Here is a 12,482-nt window from a genome sequence, read left to right as displayed (position 1 = left end):
ATAGCATAGGCACATAGGGAACACACATGACACAGATCTGTAAGTCCACGGTATTGGTGATAAGTTGAGAATACCGTCCCGAAGCACATGTGCTACAAAACGCCGCTGTTTCCTGCGCATGTACCCCGACATCAGTATGGGATATAATCACCATGAACACGTACACAGGCCGCACAACGGGTTGGCATACTTTGGATCAGGTGGTCAAGCAGCTGCTGGGGTATAGCCTCCCATTCTTGTACCGGTGCCTGTCGGAGGTCCTGAAGTTTCGTAGGGGTTTGAAGACGTGCAGCGAAACGTCGACCGAGAGCATCCCAGACGTGCTCGATGTGGTTTAGTCTGGAGAACAGACAAGCCACTCCATTCGCCTGATATCTTCTGTTTCGAGGTACTCCTCCACGATGGCATCTCCGTGGGGCCGTGCGTTATCCTCCATCAGGAGAAAGGTGGGACCCACTGTACCCCTGAAAAAGGCGGACGTACTGGTGCGAAATGACGTCCCGATACACCTGACCTGTTACAGTTCCTCTGTCAAAGACATGCAGGGGTGTACGTGCACCAATCATAATCCCACCCCACACCATCAAACCACGACCTCCATACAGGTCCCTTTCAAGGACATTAAGGGATTGGTATCTGGTTCCTGGTTCACTCCAGAAAACCCAACGAGAAATAGGTTACAGTACGCTTGTTCGCCCACTGTTTGAATACTGCTCAGCAGTGTGGGATCCGTACCAGATAGGGTTGATAGAAGAGATAGAGAAGATCCAACGGAGAGCAGCGCGCTTCGTTACAGGATCATTTAGTAATCGCTAAAGCGTTACGGAGATGATAGATAAACTCCAGTGGAAGACTCTGCAGGAGAGACGCTCAGTAACTCGGTACGGGCTTTGGTTAAAGTTTCGAGAACATACCTTCACCGAAGAGTCAAGCAGTATATTGCTCCCTCCTACGTATATCTCGCGAAGAGACCATGAGGATAAAATCAGAGAGATTAGAGCCCACACAGAAGCATACCGACAATCCTTCTTTCCACGAACAATACGAGACTAGAATAGAAGGGAGAACCGATAGTGGTACTCAGGGTACCCTCCGCCACACACCGTCAGGTGGCTTGCGGAGTATGGATGTAGATGTAGATGTAGATGTAGAATCACTGTTCAGACTATACCTGGACTCGTCCGTGAACATAACCTGGGACCACTGTTCCAGTGACCATGTACTGTGTTCTTGACACTAGGCTTTACGGGCTCTCCAGTGACCAGGGGTCAGCGGAATCCACCTTACAGGTCTCCGGGCGAATAAACTATGTCTGTTCAGTCGTCTGTAGGCTGTGTGTCTGGAGACAACACTTCCAGTGGCTGCGGTAAGGTCCCGAGCAAGGCTACCTGCAGTATTCCGTGGCCGTCTGCGGGCACTGATGGTGAGATATCATCTTCTTGTGGTGTTGTACACTGTGGAAGTCCCGTACTGTAGAGACTGGATACGTTTTCTGTCTTCTGGAATCGTTGCCATAATCTTGAGATCACACTTTGTGGCATACGGAGGGCCCGTGCTACGACCTGCTGTGTTTGACCAACCTCCAGTCGACCTAGTATTCTACTACTCATGACGTCATCAATATGTGTTGTTTTAGTCATTTTCAACACACAGTCACCATAAGCACGTTTGAAAACGTCTGCACACTTACTCGCTGCACCGTTCTCTGACATGCACCAACACACCTCTGCGTATGTGGACTGCAGCCGGCGCCACCGTCCGAGGCCGCAGGTCAAATGCACCTCATGGTCATACCCCGAGGTGATTTAAACCGCAAACCGCACTCCAGAGCGTTGTTTCATAATGTATCAGCATTATCCTTAATTTATGAGCATGAGTGTATCTCTCTGTTTATGAGAGCCGTTTACGCACGTCATCCTGGAGGGGTATCCGCCAGCACGGCCTGCCTGGTGTGCAGATAAAACGACTACCAGGAGGATACAACAGCACCGAAATGGATGTGGAGCCACGCCGACTTCAGTGGCCGTAGCCAGCTGCGCTAGGTTACGCGGTTGAGGATCCATGGCGGGAATAGCCCGCTCGAGGTGGTACCATTGATTCTCGACTGGATATGAATCTGAAGAATTTGGTTGCCAGGAGTGTATGATGACCCCATCCTGATGCTCAGTACGAGCTGTGACATGTTGCATTGTCCTACTGATAGATTCCATCTTCATCAGGAGAAAACAGACTGCATGTAGGAGTGGACATAGTCCCCAACGACAGATGCATACCAGTGTTGATACACTGTACATTCCAGAATAACGAGATCGCCCAGGAAATGCCACGAAAACATTCTTCAGACCATAACGCTCCGTCCTCCAGTCTGGACGTTTCCGACAATTGTTGCAGGATGTTTGCTTTCAGACGTTTCACGCCATACACACCAACTGCACCTGTCCAATGCAACATAAAACATGATTCATCTGAAAAGGCCATCTGTCGCCACTCAGTGGACGTCCAGTTGCAGTATTGGTGTGTAAATAGCCTTCGTCGCCAATAAGCAGCTGTCAGCATGGGTACATGAACCAGACACCGGCTGCGGATACCCATATGCAGCAACAGTCGTTGAGGAGACACTATTGGTAACCTCTTGGTTCATCTGAGCGGTCAGCTGCTCAACAGTTGCACATGTATTCGCCCGTAAACGTCTCCGCAGCCGTCGTTCACCCCTATCACCTATGGCCTGTGGTGCATCAGTGTCCTCGGCGCTGGTTTTCGACAGCGCAGTTTTTCCATGCACAGCATTGTTATACCGGAGTCAAGGTAGCCCCTGAGGGCCGGAAACCCACATAATAACTTGTGCTGTGACTGACAATTCGCAATTTTTCACAAACACAATTTTTATTGATGGAAGTTCACAAGGTGGATGACTGAAAATACAAACGAAAGATAACAATAACGAAAAAAGTCTCCTAATTGAAGCAACCAAAAGTTCAATTCTATTTTTCCACAAAGGTTCGTAGTAACACACTTACACACTAGTAACAGTCCAATTCCGAGACGAAGACGTACACGAGGTCGCCATCTGGCGTGAACTGAACTTTAGGCCTGGTTCTAGCCCCTAAATAGCTGTCCCCAGCCAATCAGGTTTTGGCGTAGTGATATTTCCTGCAGGCTGTGGCTCGAGCTCCCTCTGCAGGAAGTAGTGCTCCGAATGTCTGTTTCCATTATCTTGTATGTAAATAGCCGGTGTTTACCATGGTGCTTTTGGGTACGCCTTGGAAATACACTCCTGGAAATGGAAAAAAGAACACATTGACACCGGTGTGTCAGACCCACCATACTTGCTCCGGACACTGCGAGAGGGCTGTACAAGCAATGATCACACGCACGGCACAGCGGACACACCAGGAACCGCGGTGTTGGCCGTCGAATGGCGCTAGCTGCGCAGCATTTTTGCACCGCCGCCGTCAGTGTCAGCCAGTTTGCCTTGGCATACACGGAGCTCCATCGCAGTCTTTAACACTGGTAGCATGCCGCGACAGCGTGGACGTGAACCGTATGTGCAGTTGACGGACTTTGAGCGAGGGCGTATAGTGGGCATGCGGGAGGCCGGGTGGACGTACCGCCGAATTGCTCAACACGTGGGGCGTGAGTTCTCCACAGTACATCGATGTTGTCGCCAGTGGTCGGCGGAAGGTGCACGTGCCCGTCGACCTGGGACCGGACCGCAGCGACGCACGGATGCACGCCAAGACCGTAGGATCCTACGCAGTGCCGTAGGGGACCGCACCGCCACTTCCCAGCAAATTACGGACACTGTTGCTCCTGGGGTATCGGCGAGGACCATTCGCAACCGTCTCCATGAAGCTGGGCTACGGTCCCGCACACCGTTAGGCCGTCTTCCGCTCACGCCCCAACATCGTGCAGCCCGCCTCCAGTGGTGTCGCGACAGGCGTGAATGGAGGGACGAATGGAGACGTGTCGTCTTCAGCGATGAGAGTCGCTTCTGCCTTGGTGCCAATGATGGTCGTATGCGTGTTTGGCGCCGTGCAGGTGAGCGCCACAATCAGGACTGCATACGACCGAGGCACACAGGGCCAACACCCGGCATCATGGTGTGGGGAGCGATCTCCTACACTGGCCATACACCACTGGTGATCGTCGAGGGGACACTGAATAGTGCACGGTACATCCAAACCGTCATCGAACCCATCGTTCTACCATTCCTAGACCGGCAAGGGAACTTGCTGTTCCAACAGGACAATGCACGTCCGCATGTATCCCGTGCCACCCAACGTGCTCTAGAAGGTGTAAGTCAACTACCCTGGCCAGCAAGATCTCCGGATCTGTCCCCCATTGAGCATGTTTGGGACTGGATGAAGCGTCGTCTCACGCGGTCTGCACGTCCAGCACGAACGCTGGTCCAACTGAGGCGCCAGGTGGAAATGGCATGGCAAGCCGTTTCACAGGACTACATCCAGCATCTCTACGATCGTCTCCATGGGAGAATAGCAGCCTGCATTGCTGCGAAAGGTGGATATACACTGTACTAGTGCCGACATTGTGCATGCTCTGTTGCCTGTGTCTATGTGCCTGTGGTTCTGTCAGTGTGATCATGTGATGTATCTGACCCCAGGAATGTGTCAATAAAGTTTCCCCTTCCTTGGACAATGAATTCACGGTGTTCTTATTTCAATTTCCAGGAGTGTAGACAACCTCGTCCTCTGTGGTGTTATATGGGTTGCCGACCCTCAGGGGCTACCTTGCCTCCGGTATAACAAGAATAATTTAACCACAGCGGCACGCGAACAGCTTGCAATCATAGCCGTTTCGGAAATGCATCCACTTTTGGCCCGAAATCAAATGACCATGCCCTTCTGGACGTCAGATAAATAACTCCGTTTTCACATTACGGCAACGACTGTACTGTTTTTCACATCCCCCGGACACGCTTTATGTTGCACACTCCACTGCTAGCGCTGCCACCTGCCATCTGTGAGTGGTTATTGCTCGTTGACGTCGAGCATAGACAGCGATCACTTTAATGTGACTGGACTGTGTAGTTACATTTGAGATACAGTACTTACACTTTGCAATGAAAAAGAGCTCAGTGATTGTGAATGATGCCTTAAGTGCCTCAAACGCGATGAAACCTTCAAGATATATAACGTTCTACGTCACTAACATGTTTGCTTACAAGCGCCGCACGTCAGCGGGACCGGCTTAAAGCGATAACAACAATTAAAAAAAAAAAAATACAGGCATGTGTCTAAGCTGCCATCAGTAAAGGACAGTTATCTGTTATCTTGGCATTTGTGAACGATCGAAGTTTGAAGATTAACGTATCTAAAGAGTACGGAAGTAATAATAATAATAATAATGGCGTGTGACGAGGGCCTCCCGTCGGGTAGACCGTTCGCCTGGTGCAAGTCTTTCGATTTGACGCCACTACGGCGACTTGCGCGTCGATGGGGATGAAATGATGATGATTAGGACAACACAACAGCCAGTCCCTGAGCGGAGAAAATCTCCTACTCAGCCGGGAATCGAACCCGGGCCCTTAGGATTGACAGTCTGTCGCGCTGACCACTTTTTTTTTTTTTTTTAATCTCATTTTGTTCGTTTTCGTTCGTTGAATCTGCTCGGGGCGGACGTCGTAAGACACCCGTTTAAGTTCGTTGTTGATCGATTAACTCAGTTTTTTTTATTACAGAGGGCTGACCGAACACGCTGAGCTACCGTGCCAGCTGCCACTCAGCTACCAGGGGCGGACAGTACGGAAGTGTGCACTCATGAGCTAAAAGATTATGGTGACTTGTTTAATAGCTTGTTTGTCCATCTTGGGAACGAAATATATCACTGATTTTGCCTATCATGGATCTGACAGTTTGTTAGTACGTTTGTGGAGGTACGTGGCATTAGATGTCTACGCACAGGGCATGAAACTCGCATAAATCACGGATCGCTGATGTGCGTAGTCGGTTATGGCTCCCGACAGCGACCCTGATGGGTTCTATAGCATGTACATCAGGCGAATATGGTCGCTAAGACACAACGTGAGCTCACTGTAATGCTCCTCATACCACTGTATCACGGTCCAGCCTCCGAGACACAGATCATTATTATGCTGAAAGATGACATCGCTGTTGGGGAAGACATCAAGCATGAAGAGATGCAGGTGGTTCGCTGCCGTTAGGGTGTTTTCGATTACTATCACAAGTCTCATGAAAGCGCAGGAGAATGTCCCCCCTAGCATAATACTTTTCTTACCTGTCTGCGTCCGTGGCGCGCTACAAGTTTTGAGCCGCCGTTCACCTCGATGACGGCGTTCGTGGAGACGACCATCGACCTAGTGCAGCAAAAATGTGATTCACCCAAAGAGCCGACACGTTTCCATTGATAGACGGTCGAATACCGATGGTCCCGTTCCCGCTGCAATCATAATTGACAATGTCGTTGGGTCAACATGTGAACACGTAACGCAGGTCTGCTGCGGAGCTCCATGTTCAACACCGTACGATGAACGGTGTCCTACTGAACACTTGTGAGTTCACCAGCATTGTGGTCTTTCGCCGGAGATGCCACAGAACACCATCTATCCTACTTTACAGAGCAGACAAGCCTCAAAACCCCACGTTCTGCGAAGAAGCGTGGACATCCCACCATTTGGCGCCTATTGGTAGTTTCACTGTCCTTCTACCTCTTTCCATAGATGCTCACGACAGTAGTACGTGAACATTCGACCAGCTTCGCCATGTCCGAGATACTCGTTCGCTGGCTCTGATTAATAATAATCTGCCCTTTGTCAGATTCGCTTATCTCAATGGATTTCCCCATCTGCAGCTCATATCTTCGCTAGGGTGATCCATCGTCCGCGTCTGCTCCGCTTAATACTTTTGTTACCGCGTCACGTGCCGATAACGCCACCAGGCGGCAACCAGCGTTGCGGTAGGCGGTGGTCATAATGTTTTGCTTATCAGTGTAGGTCTCTGAGGAAAAAACACCACATAACAATTATGACCAACAGTCACAAGAGGCATCAAACACAAAACCAAAAAGTACCCGCGAATCAGGCGTTAGTCACAGACACGTTACGGCTGGCCAATTGCTGCCTGAAAGACAGTGTGGGAAGCGATGTATGATCGTGAGATATGTGATCAGCATGTCGCCAGTCCCTCCAGCCCCTCTTGTCAGTAGATTAATCCTGGTGATACTGCTGTTTCTTTATTTAAGCAGTTCCTCATCTGGCCGCACGAGGCTGCGCAGACCCCGTTCTAGACTGCCCTCCCTACCTCTGGAGGCGGTACGTAGAATCGAACCCAGTTCCTTCCGCACAGATGGTAGTGATGCTAACCATTCGGCTATAGAAGTGGTGATAATTGAGGTATTATTAGGCAAAAAGCTAAACATTTGCTTGAAAAAATATAAGTTAACACAAGCAATACTTGAGACATACGAGGGCTATCCAGAAAGTAAGTTCCGATCGGTCACGAAATGGAAACCAGTGTAAAAATCCGATGAAGCTTTGGACAGATGTGTTGGACAGTGTCTGTAGAACGCCCGTCGATGGCGTCACATCACTCTTTTCAGTTCTGAGCGCACAGTGAGCTCGTAAATGTACCTAGAAAATAGTGTCTCCCGCCAAGTACGAGGGCCTGCTGAGAAATTTCGCCTGAAACTATGCAGCCCACGTAACACAACTGTCACTCAGTTCCTTCTTCGTGAAAATTATCAGCTACACTCTGCAGGGGCAATGAAGATCCTCCTACAGCGTTTTCAGTGGGAAGTGTTTGATCACCCGCAATACAGACCGCAATTGACCCCCTGAGTTTCATCTCTGCTCGCACGAACCGTTGACTATGAATACAACATTTTGGCACAGACAACGAGCTGTAGACCTGCGTAGAGAATTAGCAGAAAGCGCTGGCGGCTGCCTTCTATGACAAGGGTATTGAAAATTGGTACAACGCCACGACAGATATCTAAGTCGGAGCAGCGATTGTTTGGACAATTAGCTGGGAGTTGTGACTAGCTGTTGCAAATAAAACATTTTTGATAATCAAAATATCCACGGGTGTGCTGCCGGTCTATAGTGTCCAACGGGCACAATATTTCGGCGATCATACATGTAGCCATCATCAGGCGAACTGACGGACTGAGCTCCTGTGAACGTGCCGGCACGGAGATCCGTACGCTAAGGCTGCTCAGAGGGAACTGGGTTCGGTCGCGGCGGCGGCCGATTTAAATACCCTCCGCCCGCGGCGGGCTCCCTCCGCCGTCCGCGCCCCGCGCCACGGTCGCGCGGTGGAACAGATTGCGACGGCGTCTCAGATGACGTCGGTGTGATGGCTCTGTCCGCCGTGGTCGTCACAACTATACGTTTGCTCGATGTACTCTTGATTAACCCGATCGCTAAGATTATAGCCACAGTCGCGGTTTATGAGGTCGTCATTGGTGCGAATTTCCCGCGCGACCGTGGCGCGGGGCGCGGACGGCGGAGGGAGCGCGCCGCGGGCGGAGGGTATTTAAATCGGCCGCCGCCGCGACCGAACCCAGTTCCCTCTGAGCAGCCTTAGCGTACGGATCTCCGTGCCGGCACGTTCACAGGAGCTCAGTCCGTCAGTTCACCTGATGATGGCGACATGTATGATCGTGAAATATTGTGCCCGTTGGACACTATAGACCGGCAGCACACCCGTGGATATTTTGATTATCAAATACGCCGGGAGAAACTCAAGAATCACAACAAAACATTTTTTATTTTTACAGTACTGCCCATTTCGCTGACGATCGGAAATTACTTTCTGTGTAGCCCTGGTATTTCCTAATTTGAAGTTGCTGTGTCATCGTACGTTCTTCCTTCATCCGCCATCCAAGTGGAAATGTGGAGGTTCCAAGACTGATTTACTCTAAACCTACATACATACTCGGCAAGTCACGGTTCGGTGCGTGGGGGAGGATATAGTGTACCACTGCTAATCATTTCCCTTCCTGTTGCACTCCCAAGCAGAACGAGGGGAAAACGACGGCGTCTATGCCTCCGTACGAATCCTAATTTCTGTTATGTTATGTTCGTGGTCCTTCCGCAAAATGTACGCTGACAGCAGTAGGATTGTTCTGCAATCAACTTCAAAAGCCGGTTATCTAAATTTTCGCAGTAGCATTCGCCGAAAAGAACATCGCCTTCCCTCAATGGATTCCCATTTGAGTTCCCGAAGCATGTTCGTGACACTTGCGCGTTGTTTGAACCTACCGGTAACAAATCTACCGGTCCGCCTTTGAACTGCTTTGATGTCTTACTTTAATCCGATCTCGTACGGATCCCAAACCCTCGATTAGTAGTCAATAATGAATCTCAGTAGTGTTCTCTTTGCGAGCTCCTTTACAAATAAACCACACTTTCCAAAAACTCTCTCAATAAACCCAAGTCAACCACTCGCCTTCCCCACTACTATCCTTCCATGTTCGTTCCATTTCACATCGCTGTGCAACGTTGTGCCTAAATGTTCAATCGATGTGACTGTTTCAAGCAGCACGCTACTAATTCCGTATTCGAACATTGCGAGATTGTTTTTTCCTAATTATCTGCATTAACTCGTTTTTCTAATTTAGAGGTAGCTGCCAATCATCACACCAACTAGAAATGTTGTAGAGATTGCTGTTCACACTGGCCGCCAGATCATTTATGTATATAGAGAATAACTCCCCTGAGGCTCCACTGATGACACCCTTATCTCTGGTGAACACTCGCTGTCAATGACAACGTACTGGGGTCTGTTACTTCAAATGGTACAAATGGCTCTGAGCACTACCGGACTTAACACCTGAGGTCATCAGTCCCCTATAACTTAGAACTACTTAAACCTAAGGACATCACACACAACCGTGCCCGAGGCAGGATTCAAACCTGCGACCGTAGCGGTCACGCCGTTCCAGACTGAAGCGCCTAGAACCGCTCGTCCACGGCGGCCGGAGTCTGTTACTTAACAAATCTTCGAGTCACTCACATATCTGGGAGCCTGTTCCGTATGCTCGTACCTTCGTTAACAGTCTGCAGCGGGGCCCGTGTTAAACGCTTTTCGACAGTCTAGGAATCTAGAATCTGCCTATTGCCCTTCACCGATTGTTGGCAGGACACCATGTGAAAAACCAACAAGCTGTGTTTCGCCCAAGTGTTGCTTTCTAAAACCGTTCTAATTGATGCACAGGAGCTTTTCTCCTCAACCAACTTCATTATCTTCGAGTTGAGAATGTGGTCAAGAATTATGCAGCAACCGGTGTTAAGGATATTGGTCTGTAACTTTGCGTTTTAGTTCTTTTGCCCTTCTTATGTACAGGAGGCACCTGTGCTTTAAACAGAATGGCATAGAACAGTAAACACACTTAACAAGTGCAACATGTGGATGTGTTGCATTATTTTCGGTGTATCCACACTGCTGTAGGCTCATATCAAAAGTCACAGATGTTATATTATTCAGATCTTCGCCACGAGCTGCTCCACTTCCCCAATTCGCTTTCTCAACTTAAAAGCTTTCATCCAAATTATGTTATTTATTATTGTATCCATCGACTGGCGTAAGACGTTTTTAATGTATCTAGAGTTATCGGAGTGTGACCTCTGTTCTGTGAGTGGTGGTGCGAGTGGGAACGTGTGCCGTAACACTTTCGGAATCTGTAAATCCAGAGAGTTGAGAAAGAGACATGGAATTTTAGTGATGTTTATTGTTGTGGTCTTCAGTCCGAAGACCAGTTTGATGCAGCCCTCCAGGCTACTCTACCCTGTGCAAGACTCAACTCCGAGTAACTACCGTAACTTATGCCGTCTGAATCTCCTTGCTGTATTCGTCTCTTGGTCTCCCTCCACAACTTTTACCCCCATAGTTCCCTCCAGTTATAAATTGATGATCCCTTGATGTCTCAGAATGTGCCACAAATTTCTTTTCTCCCAAATTCCATTCATTACCTCCTTATCAGTTATGTCATCTGCCCACCTAATCTTCGGCATTCTTCTGTAACAACACATTTCAAAAGCTTCCATTCTCCTCTGGTCTAAACTGTTTATCATCCATGTTTCACTTACAAACGTGGCTACACTACTTGCAAATACTTTCAATAAGACATTCGATGTTGCTAAATTTCTTTTCTCCAGAAACGCTTTTCTTGCCAGTGCGAGTCTACATTTTATATCCTCTCTACTTCGGCCATCATCTTTTATTCTGCTGTCCAAATAACAAACCTCATCTACAACTTTAATTGTGTTGCTTTCTAATCTATTTCCCTCAGCATCACCTGATTTAATTCGAGTACATTCCATTATCCTTGTTTAGCGTTTGCTGATGTTCGTCATATATCCTCCTCCCAGGCTAATGTCCATTCCGTTCAACTGCTCTTCCAAGTCTTTTGCTGTCTCTGACAGAAAAACAATGTCATCGGCAAACCTCAAAGTTTTTATTTCTTCTGCTTGGCCTTCAATTCCTACTCCAAAGTTCTCTTGCTCAATGTATAGACTGAATAACATTGGTGATAGGCTGCCACCCTGTCTCACTTCCTTCTCAACCACTGCTTCCTTTTCATGATCTTCGATTCCTATAGCTGCTATCTGGTTACTGTACAAGTTGTAAACAGCTGCTCTCTCCCTGTATTTTACCCCTGCTACCTTCAGAATTTCAAAGAGAGTACTCCAGTCAACACTGTCAAAAGCTTTCGCTAAGTCTACAAATGCTGTAAACGTAGGTTTATTTCCCCTTAAACTATCTTCTAAGATAAGTCGTAGGGTCAGTATAACCTCGTGTGTTCCTGCATTTCTCACGAATCCAAACTGATCTTCCCCAGTTTTTCCATCCTTCTGTAAGGAATTCGCGTCAGTATTTTGCAACCATGACTTATTAAACTGATAGTTCGGTAATATTCACACCTGTGAGCACCTGCTTTCTTTGGAATTATAATTATTACAATATTCTTGAAGTCTAAGGATATTTCACCAGTGTCATACATCTTTCACACTAGATGGAAGACTTTTTTCATGGCTGGCTCTCCCAGGGCTGTCAGTAGTTCTGACGGAATATCGTCTACTCCTGGAGCGTTGTTTCGAGTTAGGTCTTTCAGTGCTCTGTCAAATGCTTCCCGCTGTATTATATCCCTCATCTCATCTTCACCTGCGTCGCCTTCAATTTCTATAAGACTGCCTTTAAGTTCATTTCCCTTGTACAGATCCTCTATACAATCATTAAACCTTTCAGATTTCCCTTCTTTGCTTAGGACTGGTTTCCCATCTGAGCACTTGATGTTCGTACAGCTGGTTCTCTTTTCTCCAAAGGCTTCTTTAATTTTTCTTTAGGCGGCATCTATCTTAGCCCTAGCGATATATGCTTCTACATCCTTACATTTGTCCTCTAGCCATTCCCGCTTAGCAGTCTTGCTCTTCCTGTCGATCTCATTTTTGAGATCTTTGTATTCTCCTTCACCTACTTCATTTGCTGCATTCTTATATTTTCTCC

At 48.2% G+C, this 12,482-nt stretch overlaps 1 protein-coding gene across 1 annotated transcript in view; it reads left to right on the top strand.

The window, feature by feature from the left end:
- The window catches only part of LOC126249574 (intracellular coagulation inhibitor 3-like), a 200,968-nt gene that overhangs the window by 57,269 nt on the left and 131,217 nt on the right, over positions 1 to 12,482 (top strand). The gene's annotated exons all lie outside the window — the stretch shown is intronic.

This window comes from Schistocerca nitens, chromosome 3 (assembly GCF_023898315.1).
Source record: "Schistocerca nitens isolate TAMUIC-IGC-003100 chromosome 3, iqSchNite1.1, whole genome shotgun sequence".
Taxonomy (NCBI): Eukaryota; Metazoa; Arthropoda; class Insecta; order Orthoptera; family Acrididae; genus Schistocerca; species Schistocerca nitens.
Note: the sequence above shows the minus strand (reverse complement) of the source record. Positions and strands in the feature narration are given on the sequence as shown.